This window comes from Garra rufa, chromosome 3 (assembly GCF_049309525.1).
Source record: "Garra rufa chromosome 3, GarRuf1.0, whole genome shotgun sequence".
Taxonomy (NCBI): Eukaryota; Metazoa; Chordata; class Actinopteri; order Cypriniformes; family Cyprinidae; genus Garra; species Garra rufa.
Genome location: NC_133363.1, coordinates 1,251,466 through 1,268,771, shown reverse-complemented (window position 1 = coordinate 1,268,771; position 17,306 = coordinate 1,251,466). Strand labels below are relative to the sequence as shown.

Here is a 17,306-nt window from a genome sequence, read left to right as displayed (position 1 = left end):
ATTCAAACATTTATATAAATGCTATAAACATACAAGTTGTAGACTAACAGCCTACTAATGCTCACTTATAATTGCTGTTAATATTGATTTAATAACAGTCTTAAGTGCTAAAGCATTCACATCAGCATTAATGTTCTTTTAGCTGCTATTAACCTTTATGTAAGAGCTGTAAACCGCTATTAAGGCATTAAGTAAGGCCCTTGAGTGAATATTAATGGAATTTAAATGAACTTTATTAGCTCTTGAACAAATATTATTGTCCTTGCAGCTCTCTGCTAAATCTATAAGACGTGGATATATATATATATATATATATATATATATATATATATATATATATTTTTTTTTTTTAATGAAATGCTTTACTAACAACCAGTGACATGTGATACATAAACTAAAACAAGACAAAAAGCATTTTACATGTCTTAACAATAGGGAACAAAAAAATAATGATAATAATAAAAAAAAAAAAAAACTATACATACACATTTAAAGAGGGTACAAGTTCACAAGAAAATGTTACAGGAGAAGCATATATTAACTGTCTTAATAGCTTTTTTGTTTTTTGATTTTAACAGTATATCTACATACATTTTAATCTCCTTTTTAAGGACCATAAAAAGAGGTTTGCTTTTTGCGAATTTGCTTTTATGTATGTGAAATTTACAAAAAAATAAAATTATATTTATAATAAAAGCAACATCCTTTGAAGAGTGATCATTAATAAAATAGCCCAAAATCACATGTTTATACGATAATGAAAATGTTTTTAAAATATTATCACCAATGAAAGCCTTTACATTATTCCAAAAGTCCTGGGTATATTTGCATGACCAAAATAAATGAAAGATTGTTTCAGTGGATGATTGACAGAAAGAGCATTTTAAGTCAATAAGACGTGGGTATATTAAAGATAGTGTAAACATTTAAATCATAATTTAACCACTTTGAAATGCATATTTTGAAAAGTACTATGGAGATGTCGTTTAAATCAAAGTTTAGAAATAGAAACGTTAACACTGCTTGACTGAATACATTATACTATATCTTGCAATAAAGGCAACACCATGTTTACTTTTTATTCCCCAGTGCGAGTGAGAAGGTTTGCGGAGACTTTTATTATATAATGCATCGGAAGCAGGAAATGTGAGTGACTCGCATGAGACCGGAAGCGGGAAGTGTTTGCGATCATGGAGGACTCGCGTGGCGTTCTGCCGGTTCTGCCCAAACATTCCTACTGGTATGACTTCTGGATGTTTCTGCTGTTCGATGTCATTGTTTTCCTCATCTTTTACTTCGTGATTCCCTGAGCGGTGAGTGACACACATCAGCCACAAACCTTAAGTTAACCGCGGGGTACAGACAGTCACGTGATCACAACACTCAAGAACTGGAGATGGGGTTATTTATGAATGAGTTTATGAACATTTACAGCTTTATTTGACACCAGTGTATAAAATAAATGCACAAACACATACGTGATGTGTGTGAAATCATGCTGTGTGCGAGATCGCTAATGTAGGCTTAACTAACATCGTCTTATGTAGTGTAAAGCTGAAATCTGCTCTCTATGTCATGTATTTTACTGCTGCATAACATTCTAGTTCATGTAATTGTGAATCAAACAAACCAAGTCCAAAAGAGACATTCTATTCAGTGGTTTAAAAAAACAAACAAAAAAAACTTTTTTTTCTTCAGGACGTTTTGCAGTGTGATAAAAGTTTCATGACTGCTCTGTATGAAAGTACAAACTTACATCAAAATGAGTATATGATCTTATTTAGGGGGCAAAGTGATCTAGACATGTTTTGTGAGATTCATCAATTCATAATTCAGAATATCTATCATTTCTATACACAGTAATGTTCATATATAAATCACTTGTGCTTGTCAGTGTTATTTTAGTACTATGTGTTTGCAGTATTGATGATATTTTGAAATGGCTTTTATTTTATTGTCAGTTTTTCTTTCAAGCATCTTGTTAAAGGAGTAATAATTCTCTTTCATAACAACAATTTACAGATAATGTATTCACCCCCTTGTCATCCAAGATGTTCATGTCTTTCTTTCCTCAGTCGTAAAGAAATTTTTTTTTTTTTTTTTTTTTTGAGGAAAACATTTCAGGATTTCTCTCTTTATAATGGATCTGTATGGCGCCCCGTAGGGTTGGGAATCGAAAATAGTTAAGATCAAGAATTGGATACTTGTTATAAAATTAAAATTTCGATTCCTCGAATCGATTCCTGGTAGGGCTGTGCAATTAATCGTAATCGCAAAAAAAAATCGCGATTTCTAAACCGCATAAGGCTGCGATTTTATCTATCCCGTGACGCTCCCACTAATTTTTGGCATTTGCATTTCACATGAACAAATAAACTCAATCTCCAAAGGTGCTGCGAGTTTCACTTTTACCGTTTCATTTGAGAAAACTAGCATCATATTATACTGTACACACAGAAACTTCACGGCAACCTGTCAAAATAAAAGTAAACAGAACGATATTAGTCTTGTATTACTTTTGTACAGTATAATGTAGGTGTTTATATATTCCTATTTAAATAATTTACATAGAACAGTATATATGATAAAAAATTAATATTACAACAAGATTAACCACTTAATTATTATTAAAATGTTTTAAACTGAATATAATTTTTCTTCCATGTATTGATTTTAACAGTAAACCTCTGTTTGTTTGCCAGCAATTAAAAGGGTTTATTTTTCATTTGATTAAAAATAAATGTTTATGCTTTTTCATTATCAGAAAAATTAAAACACATAAGAATTTCTTAAAAAAAAAGATTGTAGAGCCCTCAAAATGTTAAAATAGAGAGTTTTGGACTTATTTTTCCACTGAAATGAATGTTTTCGTTGTTACACAAAGTAGGCTAAAGTACCGGGGGAAAAAAATAACATGGCTAATTTATTTTATGTTGACTGTTTTAAAGACAATTTTACTACAGTTTTGTTTATTAAACTTAATAATATGTTATTTCATTGTGAAATGTTTTGTTATGCACTTCTTGTGCACTGAATACATTTAGAATGTATGTATGTAGCTTGTTTGAAAAAAAAAAAAAAAAAAACGCAAATAAAATCGCAATCGCAATATTCGTTCAAAAAAATCGCAATATGATTATTTTGTCCATATTGCACAGCCCTAATTCCTGGGTGCATTTTTTTTCATCTAGCAATCTGCCAGGACCTTCCGTGGTAATGTAAAGTCTACTAGATGGTTTGCTGGAAGCGCTCGTAAGTGTGGCTACACTTTGTAAAGACCGAAGACAAAGCTACCGCTGCACGCAAACTTAGAGATCTGCAAGAGACGGATTTTTTTATTCCCGCGCCCGCCCGCTCCAGCAGAAATGTATGTTATTTCGTCCCACTCTCGCCCGGAAAAGCCCACATAAAGTAACTTATACCCCCGCGGGAACACAGGTATCTACTTCATCTCTTGGCTGCATGAAACAAACCCTCCTGTTAATGTAAAGGCAAAGATGATCAGAGTACTAGTAACGTACATTAGGCACGCATAAGTCCGCTGTTGATTCACAAACTATTCATGATTTCGGGGCTCTGATCCATAGTATTCTTGCGTGAAATTTCAAAATATTTGCATAGTTGTCAAAATGAATGTCCTTTGAGTGTTTTATAATGAATGCTCACCCATAGAGGTGGATCTTGTAAGGGTCAGTGGTGTTTATGCACATAAGAGCACCAGCATCAACAGATTTAGAATGCATTTATTGTATTTTTCATTTATATGTTGATTTTATAATAAATACAAACAGTAGATATTCAGTCAGTCCAGTTCAAAAGGACAGGGTTTAGTGAGTGGTATTTTGGCATCTCCCTGTTGTTTGGCAGGTTCACTTACTTAAGAAAGAGTACTCTGAAGTTGTGAAGAATATCTGCATTAAATGTTAAAATGTTAGAGCAAAGGGTTTTCTTTTAAATTCAAAAGTATAGCTTTAATTTAAAGTTTGTTTGAATTTATGTTATAACATGAAGTAGAAAAACAAAAAGGCAAAACAAATGTTTTGGTTAATATAAAAGGTAAAAAAATAAACACCTTGTCAGGCATAGGGGGGCCTTGCAAAATTTACCTGAGAAGGAGGGGGGGCCCGGTATAAAAAAAGGTTGAGAACCCCTGCAATAAAATAATATGTTGCAAGCAAGCACTGAAAATAAACGTGTTTGATATATTAATACTTGACTTTTGTTGTTGTTGTTGTGTTTTTTTTTTTACAAAATTGGAATCGAAACTGGGAATCGATAAGTGGAATCGGAATCGATAAAATTCAAACGATACCCGACCCTAGTGCCCTGAGTTTGAACTTCCAAAATGCAGTTTAAATGCAGCTTCAAAAGGCTCTAAACGATCCCAGCCGAGGAAGAAGAGTCTTATCTAGCGAAACAATCAGTTATTTTTTAAAACAAATTGACAATTTGTATACTTTTTAACCTCAAACGCTTGTCTTGTCTCGTCTCTGCGATGTGATGCACATGTGTAGTCTGTGATCCGGGTTAATAGAGTTAGGGGATGTCCAAAAACTCCCATTTCGATTTCTTCCCCAAATTCAAAATCGCCCTACATCTACATCGCTGCAAAAGTACCGACACAGTGTTTACAAAGTAAACATACAAAGAACCTCGAATGCCCTTTACAAAAAAAGGTAAAACAGCATTGTAGGATGATTTTGTTGAAGACAAAACGATAAACGAGATGGGAGTTTTTGGACATCCCCTAACTGTATTAACCCGGATCACAGACTACGCATGTGCATCGCAGAGACGAGACGAGACGAGCGTTTGAGGTTAAAACGTATATGTGACCCTGGAGCACAAAACCAGTCTTAAGTCGCTGGGGTATATTTGTAGCAATAGCCAAAAATACATTGTATGGGTCAAAATTATAGATTTTTCTTTTATGCCGAAAATCATTAAGAAATTAAGTAAAGTTCATGTTCCATGAAGATTTTTTGTAAAATTCCTACTGTAAACATATCAAAATGTAATTTTTGATTTGTAATATGCATTGTTAAGAACCTAATTTGGACAACTTTAAAGGTGATTTTCTCAGTCTTTTTGATTTTTTTGCATCCTCAGATTTCTGATTTCAAATAGATGTATCTCGGCCAAATATTGTCCTGTCCTAACAAACCATACATCAATAGAAGCTTATTTATTGAGCTTTCATATGATGTATAAATCTCAGTTTTGTCAAATTTAACCTTATGACTGGTTTTGTCGTCCAGGGTCACATATAAATTGTCAATTTGTTTTGAAAATAACTGATCGTTTCACCAGATAAGACTCTTCTTCTTGGCTGGAATCGCCTTTTGAAGCTGCATTTTGGAAGTTCAAACTCGGGGCACCATAGATATCCACTATATGGAGAGAAATCCTGAAAACGTTTTCCTCAAAAAAGCACAATTTCTTTACGACTGAAGAAAGAAAGACATGAACATCTTGCATGACAAGGGGGTGAGTACATTATCTGTGCATTGTTGTTATGAAAGTGAACTACTCCTTTAAGTGCTTTTGCCATATTTATTTACTATTTCTCATCACGTTTGTAATGATATTTTCAGTGGTTTTAGGCTGTAATAACACCTCTGTGTATGACATTATTCTGACAGTTTAATGTGAAAGTATATGTGTGTGTTTTACAGCGGTCAGTCTCCTGTCCGGTTCTGATCCTCAGCTGCTGTGGTCAGTATACTGTCACAAACAGAGCATTTCAGATCATCTCTCACCACAATCAGACATTTCAGACAACATTTAGCTCTGATCAGACTGCATTAATTATTGTAGTCTTTCATTCAGTCCGTCAGCGCTGCTGTGTTTCATTGTTTGGCTGAAGCATCGCAGATCATTTAGTGGCTGTTTTCTCATGTTTCAGATTCAATTCAGATTTGTGCTAATATTTATTACAACAAAATGACTAAAAAAACGGATGTTTATTTCATACAGAAGTTTAATAAACAAGAAGTTAATATCAGCTAACTAATGTAATTAGTTAGCTGATAAAACATTCATGGTTTGGTTCGATACGACACAGTGGTGTCACAGTTCAGTACGTTTTCGATACAGCAAAAAATACAAAATGCCAGAGACATCTTTCAAATGGTTTTAAAGTGCTTTGTTTATTAAAACTAATATCATATAGTAATTATTTATTTATTTATTTATTTTTACTTTGAACAATGCAGTGTGCCAATAAGAGCTGCATCTCGGATCAACAGCAGTCGAGCTGAGAGTGAAGTGAGAAAGACAAGAAGTTAATGAAAGTTTTAGTTTAGAAAAAGTGCCTGCTTTAACAATATTTTACACTTTGGAAGGCATCTTGACGTTTGCTGTTTGTCTAAAATAATTTTGGAACATTTCTTTACATTTGTTTCTTATTTATATGTGACCCTGGACCACAAAACCAGTCTTAAGTCGCTGGGGTATATTTGTAGCAATAGCCAAAAATACATGGTATGGGTCAAAATTATTGATTTTTCTTTTATGCCAAAAATCATTAGGATATTAAGTAAAGATCACGTTCCATGAAAATTTTTTGTAAAATTCCTACTGTAAACATGTCAAAATGTATTTTTTGATTAGTAATATGCATTAAGAACTTAATTTGGACAACTTTAAAGCTGATTTTCTTAATATTCAAATTTTTTTAGCACCCTCAGATTCCAGATTTTCAAATAGATGTATCTCGACCAAATATTGTCCTATCCTAACAAACCATACACCAATAGAAAGCTTATTTATTGAGCTTTCGTATGATGTATTCATCTCAGTTTTGTCAAATTTTACCTTATGGCTGGTTTTGTGGTCCAGGGTCACATATGGTTCCACTATGTTTGCTGATTCTCAGTGTATTACATTTAAACTTTGTGTAGTTTATTTTTTTTTTTTCTTGTTTTACATAAAGCATGGCGTATTTGTATTAATTTTGTTAATAAGTGTGACCCTGCACCACAAAACCCTTTTTTTCTTTTCTTTTTCTCTGAAATCTGAATAAATATGCTCACCATTGATGTATGGTTTGTTAGGATAGTACAATATTTGGCCGAGATACAACTATTTGAAAATCTGCAATCTGAGGGCGCAACAACATCAAAATATTGAGAAAACCTCCTTTGAAGTTGCCCAAATGAAGTTCTTAGCAATGCATATTAATAATAAAAAAAAAATAAGTTTTGATATTTATGGTAGGAAATTTCCTAATATTTTCGTGGAACATGATCTTTACTTAATACCCTAATAATTTGTTGGCATAAAAGAAAAATCGATTATTTTGACCCATGCAGTGTATTTTTGGCTATTTCTACAAATATACCCATGTTTCTTAAGACTGGTTTTGTGCTTCAGGGTCACAAATTTAAACAATCTGTGTTTAATTTAAGTGAGATTGCCGCACTGTTTTGTGGTTGCCAATTTAATTAATAGACACAGAATTGCAGCTAATTTGAAAGTAAAATGACACACAGGCATTTAAAAGCGTGGAAAAGAGGGAAAACTCTTAACAAACTCACTATCACAACGTGCCTTGTTGAACACAGTTGCACTGAGAACATTGTATTTCACAGACTTTAAGCTCTTTTATTCTCCAAATGTAATAGGATTAGTCCAACGAATCGAATCATTTGGTACGTAACGCATACGGAACCGAAACCTTGTACCGAACAGCTCAATACGAATGTGTGTATCGCTACAGTTACTTTGCCATCTAAAATGATTAACACACAGTAGTGGTTTCTCATTTCTGAATGGATTTAAACAAATCTATTGAGTGCGTGATTCAATGACTAATTTCATTCTTTTATGAATCTGTGTTTTTGAACAAAACAGTTGAGTGAACAGTTCAATGATTTGTGACAGTGGCATAACAGACACCTTTGACTCCTGAACAATGGGATCATTCTAAAAGTATTAATTTAAACTGTCCTTCTGCTTTAAAACGGTGGACAAAGTTGTTTTATAACGTAACATTAATATTGAATTCCATAGGGTGTAGTCTATATTCACACATCCAGTCCTGGGCTGTTTCACATGGCAGTAGAGTGTGTTTGGTGTGTAATGTTGTCATATTGACGTTTGGTTTCTGTCAGGACGGGACGGCAGCGGCTGCTGGACTCTGATCAGAAGGACTGGCTCTCGTCCTGAACTCTAAACGCATTTCCTGCTTTACTCACTTCCTGCTTCTCTACAGAAAGACATTTAATGACCTAAAATCTCAAACTGTCCCTTCATGGTTGCACTGTGAGGATTCACACAAAATGACAAGATACACGTTCATCTGTCTGGATGCTTTATACACATTGTCCTGTAAAATATGACTGAATAATAGCCATTAAGATGTGTGTTGGATGAATGCATGCATGTATGAGAAATTCAATAATTAAATCAGTGTGACTTTTAAATATGTTTTGGGATATTTTTCTTTATATAAAACGGAATAGAGTGAAACAGACAAGAACAACGATCTAAGGAATGATTAAACCTATTGTTAAACTTGCTGGATGAATGATCAATGCTTTTGGGCTTATTTCAAGGAAGTACATCATATGTGACCCTGGACCACAAAACCAGTCATAAGGTTAAATTTGACAACTGAGATATATACATCATATGAAAGCTCAATAAATAAGCTTCTATTGATGTATGGTTTGTTAGGATAGGACAATATTTGGCTGAGATACATCTATTTGAAATGTGGAATCTGAGGATGCAAAAAAATCAAAAAGACTGAGAAAAACACCTTTAAAGTTGTCCAAATTAAGTTCTTAACAATGCATATTACTAATCAAAAATTACATTTTGATAGGTTTACAGTAGGAATTTTACAAAAAATCTTCATGGAACATGAACTTTACTTAATTTCTTAATGATTTTTGGCATAAAAGAAAAATCGATAATTTTGACCCATGCAATGTATTTTTGGCTATTGCTACAAATATACCCCAGCGACTTAAGACTGGTTTTGTGGTCCAGGGTCACATATGGGGTGAAGTGAGGGTGAGTCAATTAGTTTATATTTTTGATTGAATTAATCCAAAAAACACAAGACTTTTGCTTACTTTTTTTTTACAATGTGACTTTTTTTATCACACAAAATGTCACCAAACAAAACGGGGGAAAAAAACATATTTTAATTTCCGATTGATTGATTGATTTTTGAGATGACATTGTCACATAATGCCACATTTTTATTACTGTAATTAAAAAAGGGGAGAGTTGTAGTATGTAATTTATTACTTAATAATTTATTGTTTAAATATTTAAAGGCTTGGTAGTATTTGTTGAACTGTTTTTAATTTGTTAGTTTGTAGAAAGAAAAAAAAAACAACCATTTGGATGCTTTACAGTAATTAAATGAAAATTAATAATGAAATAGGGCTTTTTTGTAATGTAACAATAAGTAAAATTATATTTAAAAACAAGAAATTAAATATAAAAAAAATAAAAATACTGTAGCTACTACAGTACAGACTCTTTATTGGGAATTATGGGAATGTCAAAAGGCAAACGTGTGTGTGCTTTAAATTAGTGAATATTTGAGGGAGGAATGTTTTTAATGCCCATGAAAATCACGATGCAAAACGCATTGAATAAAACAGCTTGAATTTCAGATGAAAGAAGGAAACGGCGTGTGTTTCAGATGAAAGCGTGTCGCCTGCCGTCACAGGACGTCTTTTGCCGGCCGTAAGCCGCCGTTTGTCCAAATAGCGTCACGTTCAGAACCGCCGCTCAAACTCAAAACTCTTCCAGCTGCCAAATTATATTCGTTGAGTTTTTCTCTGGGCTCAGAGCGCCGGCCGCTCGATCTAACGCTGCCTGTTGTTGTGACCTATTGTCTTGTCTGGAGTCTCAGGGCATCAATTATTCCTCGCCGTTTCTATTGGCTCCAAGAACAAAACCGAGCCTGAAGCAAAATGAGGGCCGGAGACGCAGGGCGGGAAATTAATGAAGGGGCCATGAAGCGCTCCATCATGTGTTGCGCTGGGCTTTGTGTTTCTGTCGCACGGGGTCCATCTCGAGAAATAAATCGAGACACGCGCACAGAAACATTTCACGTTTGCTTAGAAACGGGTCCCGCCTGGACTGAGATCAGCGCTGTTTGATCTGACAACTTTTTACTGACCTTTTAATGGATCGTTTATACATTGTTTTTTGGATTTTTTTTTTTATTTTTTTTTTTAAATATGTGACCCTGGACCACAAAACCAGTCATAAGGTTAAATTTCACAAAACTGAGATGTATACATCATATGAAAGCTCAATAAATAAATAAATAAGCTTTCTATTGATGTATGGTTTGTTAGGATAGGACAATATTTGGCCGAGATACATCTATTTGAAAATCTGTAATCTGAGGGTGCAAAAAAATCTAAATACTGAGAAAATCACCTTTAAAGTTGTCCAAATTAAGTTCTTAACAATGCATATTACTAATCAAAAATTACATTTTAATATATTTACAGTAGGAATTTTACAAAAAAATCTTCATGGAACATAATCTCTAATTAATTTCCTAATGATTTTTGGCATAAAAGAAAAATCAATAATTTTGACCCATACTATGTATTTTTGGCTATTGCTACAAATATACCCCAGCGACTTAAGACTGGTTTTGTGGTCCAGGGTCACATATATGTTTTATATATTTTAAATACACATTTAAAAATATACATTTATGATATGCTGAATAATGAATGAAATTTAGCACAGATAATATGTTTCAATATTTGCTCTTTACCTTGTGCACTTTTTAGGGTTTTCTTCTTCCTCCACTCTGAAAGTCTGCAGAAGCCCATAGAACCACCTGCGGGAAAGTTATGAAATTTGGCACACAGATAGAGGACGGTCCCATCATTAACCACAGCCAATTTGGAGTCTCTAACTCATACTCTCTAGCGCCACCAATAGGCCAAATTTGCTGTCATATTTCTGCTAATAACTTTTTGAATTGTAAGGTCTAAAAGCAAAATTATTTTCTTCTGATTCCTTGGCTCGTGCCAAATCGAATGCATAACAACATTTACATTTTCTGTAGGTCAAGAATTTTTGAAATTTTGAATTTTTCAAAAAATCTACTCTTAAGAACTCGTCCTGGATGGTTTGTCTGATTTTTACCAAAATTGGCTTAGATCATCTTCAGACAATGCTGGCAAAAAGTTAAAATATTTTCAATAGACCAAACCGTTCCCATAAAGCATGTAAACAGATTGGATGAAATTAGTGCAAAAATGGACATTGAGCTGTATATTTGCAATGCTTTAGTGGATTCTGACTAGGACTGTGCAATATATTAAAATTATCGAAATTTCGAAAATGTACATATTGCAATATGCATATCGCTACAGCTTGCAATATTTGGGGCTATGAACAAAATCAACTCATTGCTCTTGCCTAAATGACTTTTGTTAGTTTAAATAAGAATCAGTGCATATTGAATTCACAGATTGAAAACTAAGCAGTGCTTTATTTTTCCTTTTTATTATTCAGTTCCTAAACTGATGTTAAAATGACACTAATGTTAAAATTACATTTGTATGTAATGCTGGATTAAAACATTACCATTCACTTTAAAAAGTTGTCGTAGGGGTGCTTTCTTCTCACAAAAAGTGAAACGTGTATGCTAGTTATATAAAATGTTCACGTTTGCAGCGCACACCACTTATCAGAAAAGGTTAAAGTATTTTATTGTTATGGATTATAGTTTGTATTACATGCCTAAAGCTCTCTTAGGCATCTCACGATTATGTAATAATATATGTGTGTAAAAAAAATTGACGAATTGATTGATTTATGCTTAACCCTTTAATCACAACTTCATTCATTGTAACATATATCGTTACATTGTTATATTAGTGCTACCGGTATCGTGACATCAATATTGTAACAAATTTGTAACATTTGAACTTTTGATTCAGTGCAATATTTTGCCATTGCAACATTTTGGTGCAATCTTCACTAACAACCGCATTGGATTTCTATTGTAAACCTAAGTTCACTGTTATCCCATGTCAACATGTTTAGTCATTCTATGACCACACTCAACAAAACTGAATATACACTGTAAAAAGTTTTCACCAGTTTCAACTTAAAAACTTAAGTTTAGCAGCTGCCTTAAGATTTTAAGTTAAATCAACTTAAGCCATTTAAATTTACAAGTTATATCAACTCATTTTTATTGTAATAAGTTAAAATGACTTGTAGTTTTAAGCTGATTTAACTTAAAAACTTAAGGCAGCTGCTGAACTTAGGTTTTTAAGTTGAATCTGGTGAAAACTTTTTACAGTGTACCTGTCATTATAAACAATTAAAATAAATCGCTAAAAAATAAATAAAAAATGAATAAAGTATGTACAGCATCACTCACTGTAAAAAAAATAGTTGTTTTAACCTAAAATAATTGTTACCCCGCTGCCCTAAAATGTTTAGTTTAGTCAACTAAAATATTGCAGTTGTCACTCAAATTAACACTAAGTAACTTAAAATTTCAAGTTGACTGAACTAAAAATTTTAAAGCAGCGGAGTAACAAATTATATTAAGTTGAAACTACTTTTTTTTGCAGTGTATGTGAATTTATATACTAATACTAGACACCTTAGAGATAATGTGTACCAAAAATCTTTGGCATATCTTTATGTTAACATACTTTACTAGCCTTATGTTTTGGAGCTTTGGTGCAACCATCATCGTCTCATGGTGCAAACAGGAAATAAACTGCTCTGGTCATGTGACAATTTGCACTAAAACATCAGTCAGTGTTTAGAGCTTTTAAAATGAAAATTGGACAATTGTGACCGGTGGGATGAAATGGGTTAATCGTCTGTAATTGTATGTACATTGTTGTGATTGTGGCTGAATTTTTCAAGAACTTGCTAAGAAAGAATAATCAAATACAAAAAGGGGAGTCTTTTTTGTCTTCACCTAAGAAAAACCCAGAAAAAGGGTCTATACTGCAGAGTTCAGCTTCAACTCTAATCACACACCTGGACCGGCTAGTCAAGGTGTTCAGGGCTCCTTAATTACAGACAGGTGTGTTGAAGCAGGGTTGGAACTTAAGTCTGCAGGAAGGAAGCAGAGTTGGAGAACCTTGGTCTTTACTAAGTAATTAAAGACAGCTCCTTAGCTCTTCATTTTCCTCTCTTGTGCTTGGCCTCTTAATTGCTGCTTGCAGCTATAGTTTTTGTAGTTGTTACTTATTGTTGGTTTATATTTAAATGCAGACTGCTTTTTTTAGATTGCATTTATTCAAAAACTTACAAACTATCAAATTAAATTCAGAAAATGTCAGAAAAAACAAATATCATTATTTTTTTCTTCACAAAAATCAGCCCTTCACTTAAATGAATTGTATTAATTCTTTTTTTTTTATTCTTTCTTTTTTTTGTGTGTTTATATATTTATATATATATGGTCTTAATTTGTATTTATTTTTATTTGTATGATAATGTAGTGGCGTGGTTTTCACATTCAGATTTGGCCCGGTGAGTTCCAGAAGTGAAAATGCATTTCCTCCATTGATGTTTAATGATAACTTATACACTGTTAAAGACATGCCTACTAAGAGCTACAAGGTTATTAATCAATAGTATATCCTTTTGTTCAAGCCATCAGTTCACGTTATTAAAAAAAATAAATACATTACCCATGATGCTGTGAAAAAAAAATTCCCACAGTGAGAAAATCAAGTCAAATGTGCTCTAGTAATTACTCTAGTAATATATATCTGTATTATGTAACATGCGTAGTCTTAATAAAAAAAAAAGTTCATTAACTTCCTCATTGCATCACTATTTCAAAGTGATTTCTGTCATTTTGACAAAAAAATGTATTTACCCTTGAAAACAAACCTGGAAAGAGATGTGAGCAATTGCACTGCAAAACATGCTTTTCTTACTTTTTTTACTTCTTAATTTTTGCCTTGTTTCCAGTCAAAATATCTAAAAATTCTTAAATCAAGAAGGATTTTCTAGACTGTAAAAGAAAGTAGAAAATATTGTCTTGTTTTCAGAAAAAAAAAAAGTCAAAATTAAATGAGTTTTTGCTTAAAACAAGCAAAATAATCTGCCAATGGGGTAAGAAAAATAATCTTGTTTTCTGTTTGAAATAAGATTATTTTGCTTACCCCATTGGCAGATTAGTTTGCTTGTTCTAAGAAAAAACTCACTTAATTTTGACTTTCTGAAAACAAGACAATGATTTGTTCACTTGTCTAAAAAACCCTCTTGATTTAAGAATTTTTAGATATTTTGATTGGAAACAAGACAAAACATCTAAGTAAGAAAAACATTTTTTATTTATTTTTTTTTTTTTTTTGTGTGTGTGTGTGTGTGAGGAGAAAAACGAGATATTCTTTGTGGATTCCAGTAAATTATTAATGGAATATATTGTAAGTTAAATCGGGAGAACAGACCACAAATGTGCAGTTGTCCTTATTCATACTATTACAGCAGAATTCAAAGGAAAAAAGAAAATAATTATGAGGAAAAGAATGCAGCCACTGAAAAGAGCTTTTGCTATTCTTTTTTTTTATCATTCCACATTAAAAAAACCAAGTGTTACGTTGTTCTCATGATGTCTAAAAATAAACCACAAAGGAAAATCGACAGCTCATTCAGTCAAACGGATGGGTAAGCCATATTTGTAGGGCAACCTTATGACTTAAAATGATTCATTTCAGTCTTTTTGAATGGAAGTTCCCCAAACCGGAAGTGCCACCCATAATTCAAAACACAATATGCTTGTCAGAAATAAGGTGGATAGCGGCTTACTTTCACATTAAATAATAAGATGCACTGTAAAAAAAAAAAAAAAAAAGTTGATTCAACTTAAAAAGGTAAGTGTTCATACTGCCTTAAAATTTTAAGTTTAGTCAACTTGACATGTTAAGGTGTACTACATGAAAACATGGATATTTGAGTTGAGTAAACGTAACATTTTAAGGCAGCACAAACACTCACTTTAAGTTGAAACAACTTTTTTTTTTTCCTTTTTTTTTTTTTTACACAGTGTGGATAGTCCCGCCCACCTGTTCTAATGGTTTTTCCACAGAAGATTGATGTTTATAACATGGTGAGAACAAGAAGTGCTGAGAATATAGGCCTACAAAAAAAAAAGACTACTAGTAAATGAAGAAATAAGTCCAAAGGCTTCATTCAACCAAGATAGGTTTAAGCAGCTTATGTTGTGTGCTGAATAACTAATATCACAGTTTTATTTTTTTTTGCATTTTCGATTGATCTCCAGGTTTGTGCGTTTTAAGGGATTAATTTAGAGACCCATTTTACTCTTATTTACAGATTTATGTGTTTCTGCAGGTTGCCTTCATGAAATTATATGATGAATGAACTTTAGGTTTATAATAAGCATTATTCAGACTTAATATGATTATATTTGAAAATTAATGCATACGTGCGACATGAGCTTCATCACGCTGCTGAATTTTTGTTTATTAAGATCATGGTTTAGAGGTCCTTACATGCACAGCATACTGTTCTGAATGTTTACTATTAACTATACAAATTGTTTTAGTGCGTATTATAAGTGTTCTGTTCATAATCTTTTAGTATTAGCGCTGATTGATTATCAGAGCACGAGGTTATGTTAGATATGATTTGATGCACTACAATTATGATTACTATAGTTTAGAATGTATAATAAGCTGTATTAAAATGTAATTAGTCATTAAAAATTGTGATCATATGTAGAGTGTCCCTATATTACTGATATACAGTGGTGTAAATAAGTGTTGGCCCCCTTCCTGATTTTTTTTTTTTTTTTTTTTTGCATGTTTGTCACACTTTAATGTTTCAGATCATCAAACAAATTTAAATAATAATCGAAGATAACACAAGTAAACACAAAATGCAGTTTTTGAATGAAGTTTTTTATTATGAAGGGAAAACAAAATCCAAACCCACATGGCCCTGTGTGAAAAAGTGTTTGCCCCCTAAACTTAACAACTGGTTGGGCCACCCTTAGCAGCAACAACTGCAATCAAGCGTTTGCCATAACTTGCGATGAGTCTGTTACAGCGCTGTGCAGGAATATTGGCCCACTCATCTTGGCAGAATTGTTGTAATTCAGCCACATCGGAGGGTTTTCCAGCATGAACCACCTTTTTAAGGTCATGCCACAGCATCTCAATAGGATTCAGGTCAGGACTTTGACTAGGCCACTCCAAAGTCTTCATTTTGTTTTTCTTCAGCCATTCAGAGGTGGATTTGCTGGTGTGTTTTGGATCATTGTCCTGCTGCAGAACCCAAGTTCGCTTCAGCTCGAGGTCACCAACAGATGGCCGGACATTGTCCTTCAGGATTTTTTGGTAGAATTCATGGTTCCATTTATCACAGCAAGTCTTCCAGGTCCAGAAGCAGCAAAGCAGCCCCAGATCATCACACTACCACCACCAGATTTTACTGTTGGTGTGATGTTCTTTTTCTGAAATGCTGTGTTACTTTTACACCAGATATTGTTGGACACACACCTTCCAAAAAGTTCAGCTTTTATCTCATCAGTCCACAGAGTATTTTCCCAAAAGTCTTGGGGATCATCAAGCTTTCTGGCAAAACTGAGACGAGCCTTTATGTTCTTTTTGCTCAGCAGCGGTTTTCGTCTTGGAACTCTTCCATGAAGGCCATTTTTGCCCAGTCTCTTTCTTATGGTGGAGTCATGAACACTGACCTTAACTGAGGCAAGAGAGGCCTGCAGTTCTTTAGATGTTGTTGAGGGGTCAATTTTTCACACAGGGCTGTGTCGGTTTGATTTTTTTTTTTTACCTTCATAAAACACCCCTTCATTTAAAACTGCATGTTGTGTTTACTTGTGTTATTTTTGATTAATATTTAAATTTGTTTCATGATCTGAAACATTAAAGTGTGACAAACATGCAACAAATAAAAAAATCAGGAAGGGAGCCAACACTTTTCAACACCACTGTATAATCTAAGCAACCATAGAAGTAAATAAAAGAAAATGTTAATTTTAAGTGAGATTGTTTTAACATTACTTACAGTGTGACGTTCTCACTGACAGATGTGTCAGCAGTTTTGTTGTGTGTACCGTTTTATCTGTCAAATGAATCGAATCAGCAATGCCAAAGGCAGCGGTGCCCAATCCTGTTCCTGGAGATCTACCTACCTGCAGACTTTAGTTCCAGGCCTGCTCCATCACAGCTGTCTGTAATTATCAAGTGCTACCTAAGAGATTAATTATCTGGTTCAGGTGTGTTTGATTAGGGTTGGATCTGAACTTTGCAGGATAGTAGAACTCCAGGAACAGGTTTGGG

The 17,306-nt window shown here is 33.4% G+C and overlaps 1 long non-coding RNA gene across 1 annotated transcript; it reads left to right on the top strand.

Moving 5' to 3' along the window:
* Window positions 1-1,160: 1,160 nt before the first annotated feature.
* LOC141330810 (uncharacterized) lies at window positions 1,161-8,426 on the top strand. Its single transcript, XR_012355200.1, has 3 exons — window positions 1,161-1,313; window positions 5,676-5,715; window positions 8,115-8,426. It is a non-coding gene; the product is annotated as an uncharacterized lncRNA (long non-coding RNA).
* The last annotated feature ends 8,880 nt before the right edge of the window (window positions 8,427-17,306 follow it).